This window comes from Oratosquilla oratoria, chromosome 5, assembly GCF_046742065.1.
Source record: "Oratosquilla oratoria isolate Oo_2021 chromosome 5, ASM4674206v1, whole genome shotgun sequence".
Classification (NCBI taxonomy): Eukaryota; Metazoa; Arthropoda; class Malacostraca; order Stomatopoda; family Squillidae; genus Oratosquilla; species Oratosquilla oratoria.
In genome coordinates this window covers 81069194-81083751 of record NC_134781.1, presented here as the reverse complement: position 1 = coordinate 81083751, position 14558 = coordinate 81069194, and the positions used below count along the sequence as shown (strand labels likewise).

At 40.8% G+C, this 14558-nt stretch overlaps 1 protein-coding gene across 1 annotated transcript in view; it reads left to right on the top strand.

Moving 5' to 3' along the window:
* The first annotated feature begins 9542 nt into the window (after positions 1–9542).
* The window catches only part of LOC143025604 (uncharacterized), a 459091-nt gene continuing 454075 nt past the window's right edge, over positions 9543–14558 (top strand). Inside the window, exon 1 of the mRNA XM_076185542.1 lies at positions 9543–9709. The gene's annotated coding sequence lies outside the window, so the exon portion shown is untranslated. The remainder of the gene's footprint in view (positions 9710–14558) is intronic.

Here is a 14558-nt window from a genome sequence, read left to right as displayed (position 1 = left end):
GGTTATGTGTTGTCATGGTTTTTGCCACCACTGATTGAGTCCGTCTTAGGATAGGTACTTATATGACAACATCCACTTCCAACACTTACGCACAAGAACTCCAGTTTCTGACAACACAGTTGTCAAAACCTGAACTGCGCCAGCCAGGTCCTGCAAAACTTTAAAATTCTTTTGTTCGCGAGGAATTCCGTGTTTCCTCTTACAACGTCTGGTTCTCTCTCTCTCTCTCTCTCTCTCTCTCTCTCCTTTTTTGGGGGGAGAGTTGTATATTTTCCGTGTCCCTTTTTCTCTTATCTAGTGGCGTCATTTTGCTTACACACGTTCGTACATTTTCATTCCACTTATTTTAACACAGTTTTGTCATTCTTTCAGACCCGTCTGTATGCTAAGTGCAAAACAATTTTATAGCAACTCCGCTTCCATAACCATGTTTGGAATATTTTTTCTTTCTTTATTTTTCTTGTATCAGTTTCCATACGCCCACCTACCTTCTGAGGGAGAAAAGATATTTAGTGTATATACATGTGTGTCTGCATGTATATATATATATATATATATATATATGTTTATATATATATATATATACACATATATATCTATACATATATGCATATATATATATATATGTATATATATATATGTATGTATGTATATACATTATATATATATATATATATATATATATATATACACACACACACTTAGAGTTATTATATATCAGAGAGTTGAGCCTTGATCTAAACATACAAGTCGAGGAACTGAAGGCCCTCCCAGGTATGCAACAAACCGCCACAAACCCAAGTATGGGGCAAAACGTCGCAAAAACAAGCATACAACATTTCGTCACAACCCTAAGTCGGAGGTTCTCCTAAACTTACGACAACCCGCCTTTCCCGTCAACCTCCCCCAATTATTCGCTGACATCTCCCAGTTATCCGGTAACCCCCCCCCCCCAGTGAAGAGCAAGTATGAACACAAATGTATGAAATGAAATATCATCTTTTCATTCATCAGAATATTTTTACCCTGAAGAAAGGAGGTACAGTAATAGTGGACTGGTTAATGAGGTTATTTAATGTATATTTAAGTGAGGGTAGAGTGCCAAAGGACTTGAGGAGTGTCAGTATAGTTCCGTTTTACATGGAAAACGGGGACAAATGTGTGTAGTAGTTTCAGAGGGATCAGTTTGTTGAGTGTACTTGGGAAGGTATATGGAAGGGTTTGATTGAGAGAGATACGAGAGGAACAGAGTAATTGGTGAGGAACATGTGGGTTTAGGAAATGTAGGGGTTGCGTGGATCAGATTGTTGTGGTAAGGCAGATATATGAGAAAGTTTTAGGAAAAGGTAAGGATATTTTTAGGCCCTTTTTGATTTGGAAAAGGCTTATGGTAGGGTAGACAGAAGGGCATTGTGGGAAGTTTAGTAGATATCTGGGATTGGGAGAAAGCTGTTAAGGGTAGTCAAGAGTTTCTACGAGAATAGTAGAGCCTGTGTTAGAATTGTAAATGGAGAGAACGAGTGGTCTGTGGTAAAGGTTGGACTGCGTCAGGGATGCGTTATGTAGCCGTGGCTGTTCAATGTGCACATGGACGGGGTGGTGCGGGAGGTAAGGCGAAGGTAGTGGGCAGGGGACTAACGATGGTTAAATAAAGTGGAAGGTGAGCCAGTTGTTTCCTAACGACAATGTGCTTGTGGCAGGGTCACGGGGGTACAGGGAGATAGTGACGGACTTTAGAAAGGTATGCGATAGGAGAAAGTTGAGAGTAAAGATGGGTAAAAGAAAGGTGATGACATGTACAAATGTAGATGTTGGCTGCGAGTTGGAAGTAAGTCTTAAAGGAGAGAGACTCGAGAAATTGAATAGCTTTAGGTATTTGGGGTCTCATGTGGCAGGAAAGGGAGGAGTGGAGGTGGAGGTAAATTGTAGGCTGAGAGAAGTAGATAAATGCCTTTGGGGATTAGAAAATGTCGTGAGAAATAGGTATTTGGGAATGGATGCAAAGAGGAGACTTATGAAAGGGTGATTATGGCGACGGCACTGTATGGAGCAGACATGGAATTTAAGAGAAGCAGAAAGGAAATTTTTAAATGTGTTGAGAGGAAATATCTGGGAAGTATGGTAGGGGTTACTAGGTTGGATCGAGTGAGAAACGAGGAGTTGAGGAGGAAAGCTGGGGTGAAGATGGTAGATAGGGCTGATGAAAGAGTATTGAGATGGTTTGGACACATGGAAATAATGAGTGAAGAACGATTAGTAAAAGAGGTGTGTAAGGGAGTGTGGGGGGAGTGAACTTGAGGGGACGACCGAGGATGAGATGGATGGATGGGGTGAAAGGGGCTTCAAGCAAGAGGGAAATGTCTATTGAGAAAGGAATGGAAAAGTCAGGAGATAGGGATAAGTGGAGAATGGTCGTGTATTGATGATACTGTGATACAAGGAAGGAACGGGTGGGAGTAAAGGGGTTGATCAGGTATGAATGATATTTTGACGAAACCCGAAGGGATTTCTCTCCGTCTTCTCTTTTTCTGCATGAGGGGACGGAGAGGGGGGCTCACCGATTAAGTGAGGCGGCCTTGCTGTGGATGTGCTGTGTCTTGCTGGATTGCTTCTGACCCAAAGACGTAGGCTAGATAAAGGGATGACCCGTTATCCATGAGGAGCTAAGATGAGAAGGAGGAAAGGGTGGTGGATGGGAGTGGAATGGGTTTTGACTTGGCTACCTCCTTTGTAAGAGGGAAAAACCCTTTGGTGTGTGTGTGTGTGTGTGTGTTGTTATGTATATATATATATATATATATATATATATATATATATATATATATGCAAAACAAATCACTAAGCACACATGACAACAATACTTGCAGAAACCACTTGGAAAATAAAAGAAATTAATACCGAACGTTTTCGTCTCTTCAAGACATCATCATCTTTGTACCCTGATGATGTCTTGAATATACGAAAACGTTTGATATACATTTCTTTTATTTTCCAAGTGGTTTCTGCAAATATATATGCACACACACACACACACACACACACACACACACACACACACACACACACACACACACACACACACACACACACACACACACATACACTCACGCACACAATATATTATTGATGAATCAACACTTTTGTTAAAAAAAAAATACTTGTAAGCCAGTGTACATGTATAGACACTGGACAACATAAGATACATTGACATATTTTTCATATTTCCTGCGTGTTTTTTTTTTCCGCCATGGCACACGATTCCATTTTGTCTATTTCGTTTTTGCAAGTTACATTAATTCCCTATACCCTCGTGTTGTTCATTGACCGCTCGATATAAACTTCCCTGTGTCCACATTTGCTAATGGACTGATGTGCTCATGTATTCATATCTTGGTTTGAGGTGAAATAAACATGTGGTTGTGTAGACATTGGCGGTCAGAGTAAATATAGATTAAAGGTGATGGCACCGAATGGAGATCAACTCGTTTAAGCTTTTCACTCTTGCCCCAGACAACCTAGATCACAGTTACATTAAGATAAAAGGTGAGGAGTCCACGCCAGGAGGCGCTGAGTAGCTTTGGCCAAAGGCGTCACCTTTCGTCTGTGCTTGGATCTTTGGGGCAGGTAACAGTCACTACTGGGAACCCGGGAGGAGTGTTGGACTCGAACCCACGACTGGGAAGATACGAAACCCGCAAGCTTCCGAATACGCCACTATAGCAGTATACTTAAATAATAGGAATTTAAACTAGATTATTTATTCATTTGTGTGTGTATGTATAATTTTATTCAATTTCTCTGTTATGTATATATATATATATATATATATATATATATATATATATATATATATACACACATATACACTAAATGGTTCCCAGTGATCAATTTTTTTTTGCAACCACAAAATATATATATATATATATATATATATATATATATATATATATATATATCGTGACTGTTAAAGTATATAGGACAAAAGCAAATGCCTTCGATCTCAGCTAAGTGTCTTTTGGTGTAAGTCCCCCCCACCCTCAACCCTAACTGTCTTTATATCAAGGCCACTAGTATCTGGCGTTACATTTACAGCGACTCGTACAAACTAGAAACAGATAAGAAGTACTACCGCGAGCATGCATCTGTACCCCGTAATGTATCAGAACTTTGCAAATACACTCATTTTCAAATAATCGTTATACATATTATATATAGATATATATATATATATATATATATATATATATATATATACTGTATATTGTGTGTGTGTGATTCACCATGGTCTTGGATCACGCGTTGGACTCGTGATCTATTTCCCTCCCGGAAGAGAGCTCAGAGCTCATGTATGACCGATCTATGGGTAATGCTGTGACCTTACACGCACACACACACCCAACTCCCCGCCCACGAGAGTTGGAGTAACGACCCGCAGCGCAGCGATACTGAAATTATTTCAGCCCTGGGCGGGATTCGAACCCGGACCTCCGTAGTGGCAGCCGAGAACTCTACCAACTGCGCCACGAGTCGTGTGTGTGTGTATGTATGCATAGTTATGGTAAATCACGGGTCATATTCGAGTGCGCAATATTCTGTGCTACATCAATTCAGATAAAAGTCGCACAACAATTCCCTCTTCTGAAATACGATCTGAATAACGTTTTCTTTCTATATGCGTAACTCAATACTCTATATATTAAATCACGTTTTCTTCCCCGAGGCAACAAAACATTTCCTTCAGGATCTGTTGTTCAGATAGTGACATTTTATGTATTCAGTTACATGAGCAGATTCCGTATTGTCTGGCACCAAACTTTTAATTAATTGAAACTATGTCGTTTTATCGTTTGGAGGGGGGGGGGGCTTAATTGTGATTAATCTCTCCCATATGGATAAGATCTACTGGTTTTATTCTGGTTAGCGCCGGGCGATTTTATTCAGATAAGAGGATGACGCAGTGTCGGCGGGGTTAACTGTTATTAGGCTGTCGAATGGGGTCGCGGAAATGAATGAAATCACCTGGCGACAACTATGAAAGCGTTAAGTGCCATCAGGTAAGGAAGGGATACTCTTACTCCAATGCCTATCAGGATTGCAGTCCCTTCACCGCTTTCATTATGCCTTTCCAGACTAATCTGTCCTCCGCTGTTTCCTTCCAATTCTGTAGGTCAGGGTCAATGCGGGCCACTTCATTCGCTACTCCTTCGCTCCACCAGTACCTAGGTCTTCCCAGGGGACGTCTACCCCCTTAAACTTCCCTCCATCACCATTTTTGGCCATCTTGTTGGCTTTAAACTAAGAAAAATGACAGCCCCTTTCATGTCCATTTGGCGCCACAGAAATTTATCAAATAGTCTGGCGCCAAGATAAAGTGCCACACGGTAAGAAAGTGTGTTGGGGCGAGATCCTCAACTACATAGCGTTGGAAGCCATAATGGCGATCAGATCGGGGAAATGTTTCATAATCTCCCTAATAGATTCGAAAAGTTTAGACCAGCAGGAAATTAAAGCTATAGGACGGTAGATAAGGGGCTGAGAGCGGTCACCTTACTTTGGGATTGTGTGAATATAGGATACTTTCAGTATAAATCATAGGAGCAAGTTGATATACAGAGGAGGAATGGGTTGTCTCAACACACGGAAGCTCTCCCTCTTTCTTTCTCTTTCTTTTATTTATTTATTTATTTATTTATTTATTTTTTACAGAAGAAGAGAGGATCACTTCTGTCGCCACGAAAGAAATGAGGATGAGACACAAATGCATTTTATTTTATTTTTTTTTATCATTTTTATTCTATTTATTTTATCTTTATTTTATTTTTTGGTATTATTTTATCTATTTATTATTATTATTATTATTATTATTTTTTTTTTTTTTTTTTTTTTTTTTTTTTTTCTTTTTTTTGAGGAATCAGAAGCAAACTTATGACATTATGAGAGAGGCTTGCCAGAGGACGGATTGTACACGGTTCTGAATAGAAGTAAATAGTTTATGACTTCTGGAGTTTGAAGGGAACGGTACCACGTATAAGCCTTGTCCCTATTTTGGACAGCACTGGGACAAGTGTGTTAAACTTGGAGTTTATAGATTTAAAAACTCAAAAATGTGTGTGGAATGTATGCTTTTGTACCCGGAATAATCACATCCGTGATGCATTCTACAAGTAATGAAGGATCATAGACACGAAGGCAGTCATCATTCTACGGGAAACCAAAGAAATATTGCCTCATAGACTCCACAGTCATCGACAACAAAGTACAGAAATGCGTCTGTGGGAGGAGGATATTGGAACAAGAATGAATTGACAGAAAAAAGTAACAGAAATGAGCTCATGGTCGAAGGTATCCAACAGAGCAAAGACTGTCACAATCACAAGAATGAGTTTTAAGGAATTGATCGGGAATGTTGTGTCGGTCTTTAAAGCGGCCGGGAAACCTGGTCGGGTGCTAAGGTAACAGTTCCAGGTCAGTCGTGAAAAAATGAAGACTGGTTCACCGGTTGAATCAGTAAATGAGCAGGAAAGGCAAAGATGGTGGCAAAATTTGAAGTCTTCTATTATAGAGCATACATATAACAAGTGTTTTTTCCCCCTTACAAGGGACGTAGCCAAAGTCATAGGCATAAATCTATTCCCACCCATTTCATCCCCACATACTCCATTCCCATTCAACATCACTCTCTCCCTCTTTTATTGACTCTTCCTGGATGACGGGTCATCCCTGCATCTCGCCCACCGCCGTGGATGATCAGAAGCAGTGTAGGAAGACACAGCACATCCACAGCAAACCCGCTTCATATGTAGAGACTTCAGAAAAATAAAAATGTGATAGGATGTGTTCCAATTCTGGGTTGCCTGTAGAGTTAGGTAGGATATATACAGCCCATAGATATTTAGTGGAAAAATTATGATTTACTTTGAATGAGATTGTCAAAAATGTGAAATGTTCAAACTCGGGAATGCAGGGCGCATCAAGATCGTTGCGCATACATGTGCAACAACCAGATGAATTTCAGTGAGAAAGAGTAAGTAGGGTTTAGAGGGAAAGAGTCGGTGTTCTAGAGAGAAGAAATGTAAGCAAAAAATGTCGAATATTGCAGAAATAAAATAGAGAGTTAGAAGGAGCATCAAGAGATTTCCCAGTGTCGTTAACCAAAGACTGAGTCATATTAGGGACGTTTTCAGTCCCTTCGCCAAGTGGGGGACCTCAAAGCCGTTATTAAGCCCAATTATGCGTTATATGGACTGATGGGGCAGGTATCAGTCACTTCTGTGAATCAGAGAGGAGTGCAGGATTCGAACCCACAAGAAAGCGAGACCGGCACGACGCTTTTGATTACGCCATTAGCGATCAAAAGGACTCTTGAATTTTCAGAAACAAACATATGCGTTGTGTAGTGTCGTGATGAATGGGAGACGTGTCTTGGGAGTACACACCGTACTCTACGCGCCATCTGCAGCACGATATATGCAAGGAAGGACAAGTGACAACACAACGGACAAGTGTCAAGGTCTATAGTTCCATGCTGTCTCTTTCCTGGAATAACCAGTGAGGCTGTGAGGGACAGAGACGGATACGAAAGACGTCCTCTGACTTTTCAGTATATATCTTTTCTTAGATACAATAGTTTTATTCAGACAAGGGAACTCCCCCTCACACACACACACACACACACACAACAGATGCGTAAGCTCTTGGAAGGACCTGGAACTGGAATCTCAAACGAATATGAAATTAGGTGTGGTTACTGGAGGATGAGATGTACCCCACGAGGGTAGCCCACTTTCCTCCTGTATTCTACAGCTTGGTGAATACAAAGTAAACACTAACACGTTTTTACATTTTTGTATTTGTATATGCATGCGTGTGTTTGTGTTCAGAAAACCACCAAGGAAAATAATGGAGTATATTATAATGTATTATTTAACTTGGGTTTCTGTATACTTAGAACCATGCGTCTATGTGATTTTTATTGTGTGTATAATATATATATATATATATATTATTTTTTTTTTTTTTGCAGAAACCGCTTGGAAAATAAAAGAAAATAAACGTTTTCGTCTATTCAAGACATCATTTCTGCAAGTATAGTTATCACGTGTGTTTAGTAATTTGTTTTGTATGTATATATATATATATATATATATATATATATGTGTGTGTGTGTGTGTGTGTGTGTGTGTGTGTGTGTGTGTGTGTGTGTGTGTGTAATATGCATTTGTATGTTTAATTCTGTATTATACAAAAAGTTAGCTTAAGAGTTTAGATATCCTACATCTATTCTTACAGAATGCCCATTTTTCTGCAAATTGCCATTTTGAGTACCATGTTATTTACTGCAGATTAATTTACCACGATGGCACCGTGAATCAAATCCTTATCTAGATCCCGCTTGCTGATAACTGACGATAATAATTGCACCACCGAGATATGTGCTCCTGTATGAATTGTGTATAGTTTTGTATACGTGTATACCAGAATATGGCAATGCCATATCCTGAAACCGATTTTTAGTTATTAGATATATATATATCATATACAAATATAATTTTATTAGGAAAAAGTACAACGTAACAAGGAAACAACCACTGTATTATGCCTCATGCATACGTTTGGACCAAAACGTACACGCGCATTACATACGAAACGTACTTCCACGTTCCATACATTACCCAAACGAAACCGTCTGCTCACATGTCGTGTTATAGACTCGTTGGTATCGGAGGTGTTTGCGGGTTGAAGGCGATGAGCGGATGTGCTGGAGGCGAAGCTTCAGGTGTTATGGGATCTGCAGGCGAGTCGGTAACTACAAATTTTCAAATTTCAAATCGAGTCTTCCCCCCCCCCCACACACACACACACTCACAACTGTCTCCACTAGCATTGTCCCGTTTTCTGTAGGCTTCCATATATATTTCATTCTCTGGGAATGTATATGGTTATGTGTCGTATGCAGTTTATCATATACGGGAACAATGTTGGGGCAATATTATAAGCGTGTGGCGGTTGTAGAGTGGCTGGCGGGTGGGGAAGACAAAGTTTGGAGGAGCGGGAGAAGTAGGAGGCGAAGGGGGGGTTTTGTGGTAGGTTTGAGGTGGTGGTTAGCCTAGCCCCTGTCAGTAACCTAGCGGCTATGAAGACCACATGTTTGACGATTTGAATGTTTCCTATAATAATAATTAATATTTGTACTCATAGACATTTTTTAATCTTATAAAAGATAGTTTGATTAGATTTACATGTGGAATCCGTGAGGTTTAGCATATGTACTGTATCCATGTGCTGCCCTTGGCTTTGGCCAAGCTCTCAGCCGCTTTGTCTCAGCTAAAGTTGTTATACCTCTAACAAGGAAAAATCTCACTTGATTATATTCTAAACTGGTACTTTAGCATCGTTCATAGTCAGCAAACTGCAATTTTAAATGGAAAAACTAACGACAATGTTTATGGAAGTGAAACAAGCTAAACAAATAGGAAAGTGAGTAAGGGAGGGAGTAGGATGAAAGCACGGGCCGTTTGGAAAAGGGGGGTTGTTGCTCTGCGGGAACGGCGGATCCCGTAGTAGTGTACACGCAGTGGAGGAGGTAACACTCTGTTGCTCGTGCTCCTGTGTAAATCTTTTCAGTGTGTTAAACCAGTGTGATACAGTGTTGGTGCGCTCACTTTATCGAAGGATAACCTGTTAAATTCTCCGAGAATTCGGGAACAAGGTAAGAATAGTGAAGAGTTTTTGACTTAACCGGTGTAGCAGTAGACGCCGTGTCTTCAAAGCGCGCGGTAAACAGAGTTGCCACGTGAGGTTCGCTTTTAGTTATTCAACTGTTTATGCTGATATTTCAAACGGGGTTTAGTTGCAAGTTTGTTCTAATGAAAAATTTACGTTGGATGTACGTGGTAACGGAACGGACTTGGTATGGCTGACAAGTAATCGAGAGCTTGGATGAAATGGCGAGCTCTAAAGAACGAATTTCTGCTCTTGTAAAGATTTTGCACTATAGTTTGATGTTAACATTAAAATATCGAAATATCATAATATGGCGAACAGATACGTGATAAGATGAAATGGATTTGGTTGTTTAGCTTGAGTTGGTTTGGTGGAAATGTGAACAACTTGGTGTCGTTCTCTGGGAGTTTTCGTGCAGTGGTGGGTACGCAGCTGAAACAAAGAACTTGGACGGCGCAAGTTGTAGCCCGTGCTCCAGACAAGTCTGTTTTGGTCTTTGCGGCAGTAAAATCCAAACTGTCTCGTCCCTCTTCAAACTGTCCTATTTCGTGAACACGTTGATCTGTTTTGTGCATTCTACGAAGTAGGTAGATGTCGCTACTGCTAAGGTTTGTAATAAATTGAACCAGCATATTCGAGACTGGAAACCTAATTTAAAATGCGTCGTGAGTAGCATTAGTCGTGGGAAGGAAAACTCCTTATTATCGGACCGATAGTGTCATCCGGTGACCGTAGTAGTCAGACATTGAGGTATATGGGAGGCAAGTTAAAGTTTATCAAATGTAAAGGGCAAAGTAGTTTGGAAAATATTAATCTTATTAAACCATGAGGCCATAATTGAAGACTTGGTTCTTGTAGCACTACATTTGAGAACGAAAGTTCGATTGAAAGTAACATCGCGGGAGACTGAAAGGGATGTCTGTAAATGCATGCGTGATAATAGAGGAATTTTGTAATTCGGACAGTATTGTTCCTCCGAATGTTCAGTCTGGTTTAGCAAGCTGAAGCTGTCAGCCTAGCTTCTTACTCATAGATAAATGTACACGAGGTAAGTAATTTGGGAAAAATGGTACAGAACCAGTTCTCAAATGCTAGGAAGCAAAGTGTAATGGTTTATATGCCATTTTGTTTTACGAGGTAGTTTCATGTCGAGTGTAGTGTAACTTCAGTGGATAAAAAGATATAGCGCTGCAAAATTAAGTATTAAACAAGTTGCCGGTAGAAAGGCCCAACTTTGACATGAACACTGGGGACGTTGGAGGTGGCTGTGAAATACTTTACAAAGTATGTTAACGCAAGTTAAATTTTTGAAAGACAAGAAGCGTTTTAAATTTGCTCATTTCTGAAAAGAGGATGATCATAAACTAAACTGGGTAGACACGAGTTTTCATTTGTCGCACTAAGTGATGAATACTTCGGGTACGTTTTGAACAACCAAACCCCATTACGTTTTCCCTCTCCGAAGGCTTGTGTTAACTGTTCTCATACTCAAACGCGTAATGTATTTACGTTGGAGATTCGTGTAATATCAGTGTTCAGTTTATTCCACCCGAAGAGTCTTGTACTCGTGTTTTTACCAATACCCCCAGAAGATTGTCTTCAGCATTGTACTTGGTGGTCACAGGATGCATATAGTCATTTGTCTTAAGATTGTTTAGTGCAACAATCTCGTACGGCAGATGATCTTTACACACACACACACACACGCACATCCTAATGGGTTAAGTGTGCAATTAATTTTGAACAATTTCTATGCAACTCACACACACACACACACACACACACATCCTAATGGGTTAAGTGTGCAATTAATTTTGAACAATTTCTATGCAACTCAGAACGTGAGCTTTCAGGGCACCATTATTATGAAGAGATTCGTCGGGTATTAAGTAGAACGTGTATAGTATGTGCATTGCTGTAGGGGTGGGTCGTAATAACGCAAGTTCTCGAGCAGTTCGTCAGTTGAATAGGTATTTGAGTTGGTTACGAGAGGTAGTTGAAGATTCTCGTAGTGTTCAAGGGAAACTTGGAAGATGCCAGTCGGAGCTGAAGAAACGTGTAGACGTGCTACAGCGTGAGGGAAGCATTTATGGATTCTAGTTTCTAATGCATTTGGGGCCAATAAAGCAGCTGTGTTAGTTTTGGGTTTGGGAAGCATTGGATGTGTAGCTAGGGATGCACTAAAACTTAGTTTTGTAATCTGTAGTCTGTTGGTCAGGAAAGCGGCACACTTTTTTTTTTTTTTTTTCTCGGGGAAGCTTAGGGCGCCAGTTTTGAACCGGGGAACTTGCGAGGATGCCAGTACAAGTAAGGAAAAAGAATTGAATCCCCTTTGGAAGGGGTGCGTATATTATTCCTGGAATTGAAGTTGAAACTTCCTGGACTGTTGGGAGGAGGTGACCCGTCACTAGTCATAATAAAATACTAAAATGTTCGTGTATACCCGTTGGGTAGTGTTCCTAGCTTAGATGTATGAAATCGGTTGGCAAAACGTTTGGATATTGATCTAGTTGTAACCGAAAGGGGGGGGGGTTCCCCCTTCCCACACCCTAGTCACCCCCCCCCCCCAGTTCCAAGCACTAGATGGATGAAGTCGTCTAGCATAATTTGAATCAAATGTACTTAACCCGGTTCCAGAATAGTTGTAGAAGTCTAATCTGAATTTGAGGCGTTCACTAGAATTGAATAAAACGAGGATAACACTGGTACATATAATTTCAGACTTGGATTCCTGGGTTATGTCTACTTTAATGTTCTGGAATAACTATTTAGGAATTTGTATTTGCATTTTTCTGCACACAGCGGGGTAAACTGTAACGGGGAAGGAGGGGGAGAGTTACTCACCCCTCTCCCCCCAAACATAGAAATGGTTTAGACTACTACTGGGTTGTGTTGTTGATAAATTAGTTCAACATGTTCCACCTTGATCAAATTTGCTCACAACCTGCCGTGTTGGCTTGCCTGGCAATCGCCATTTTGTGGATAATTCGTGGCCTTCGTGGGAAACGCGGTTAAAGTTGGTTTCGCACTAAAACTGGTTAACTAAGTTGGAGTGGCTTTAACCAGAAGGTTGTTATTCCTCGATTGAAGTCTAGATCAAATCGGGGAGAAATACTCTGGTTAGAATATAAAAATAGATTAATTAAAACAAGGTTTCACTTTAATTAACGTACAAGGTTTACGCATACGCTAGGGGGCACTATATGTTAACTTCAAAAGTGAGAAACGTCAAGTTGGTTAGACGGGGGAGGGTGGGGGTTCTCCCACTGGCTAGTCGAACAAGGTCACATCCCCCACCTCCTCCCCCTTCCCCTGCGCATGCGCATACGCCTGGGATGTACCACAAGTTACAGGGGTCTACGCATAGAAGGCCCAAACTGCAAATGAGGGAAGACTTTCTGTCAGTGTTAAATTTTCAGTTCGTGTAGGTATTTGGGGACATTTTGTACGTCATGCGTCGAACGTAGATTAGGTTTTAGGTTTGTGACTAGTTTACCCACAGAACTTGCAACCCTTAGACGACAGGAAACTATTTTGTAACCTAAATATCGTTTGTGAAAATCCAATCAACAAATTCACACGGCCGTGGGTAATGCAGTCATAAGACTTATGAATGTTGTGAAATGTTTGTGTGAATTTCCAACCATTTGCGTTTTTCCACACTCTAGTAACTGCTTTACAACTAGATAGTTCATTAGTGATAGCCTTTAAGCCTGAAAAGGGTTATCTTTCTGTTGACTAGATACTAAACTTTGTTGAATTGGATATTGCCAAATACCCAATCCTTGGTTAATTGTTAACCTCGGGTTATTGATGACTCGCAGCATTAAAGGTAGTTTCTGTAGCGAGTTGGAAATGGACACGTAAGCACCGGCTTCTGATTACGAGCGAACAGGCAGTATATATGTGTCTTCATTTGAATGTGGCTGGTATTTTCAAGTATTGCTGCACAGCTGATCGCCTCTTACACACACACACACAGGTACGGGACGTTAGTCAAGGAGTTGTGACCTTGCATTCCCGGTGTGTGGAGTGTGAGTGGTCTCAGACCTACCCAGAGATCTGCTAATAATGAGCTCTGAGCTCACTGCCGTAGGGTGGTGTCTGGCTGTCTCGAAAAGAGGCACACACACACACAAACTTTGCTTCTTTTCCAATTTGGTCAAATTAGTGAACATGCATAGTTACAGCCGTGATTTCAGGCGAAACAAGCAGTTTTCTTCGTTTATCGACCAATTGCAGCCTCCTTGATCAATACACCCCATCCAAAGGTAGTCGTGAGTGGTCATTCAAGAAAGGGGGCGTGTCTAATTTCGCCTCGGGCCTTTGCTGTGAACTAAATGCACTGGGCCTGATGGTTGTATTGATGAGACGGATGTGGTAATTAGGATTCGGTGGGAAATTCTTGAGGCTAGGACTCACATGTGACGAATCTAGCTGCAGTAATACTTCGAAAAAAGTGAGTCAATGTGGAGTATGTTTGTTTGCGCGCGCGCACACACACACGGTCAGCCACCAAATGAATGATAAGATAGAATGTGTAGTGTAATTGTTAACTGCGGCCGCCTCTCTCTCTCTCTCTCTCTCTCTCTCTCTCTCTCTCTCCTCTCTCTCTCTCCTCTCTCTCTCTCCTCTCTCTCTCTCTCTCTCTCTCTCTCTCTCTCTCTCTCTCCCCTCCTCTGTGTGTGTGTGTGTGTATTGCGTTGTCAGTTTACTTGTAAATCTTGTGAATCATTGTCACTTGTTTAGAACATTGATGGACAGACTTCCTGTCCGTGTTGCAACCATGTCTTATCAGTTTATCATAAATGTGGGTGATTATCCCTTATCAGTTT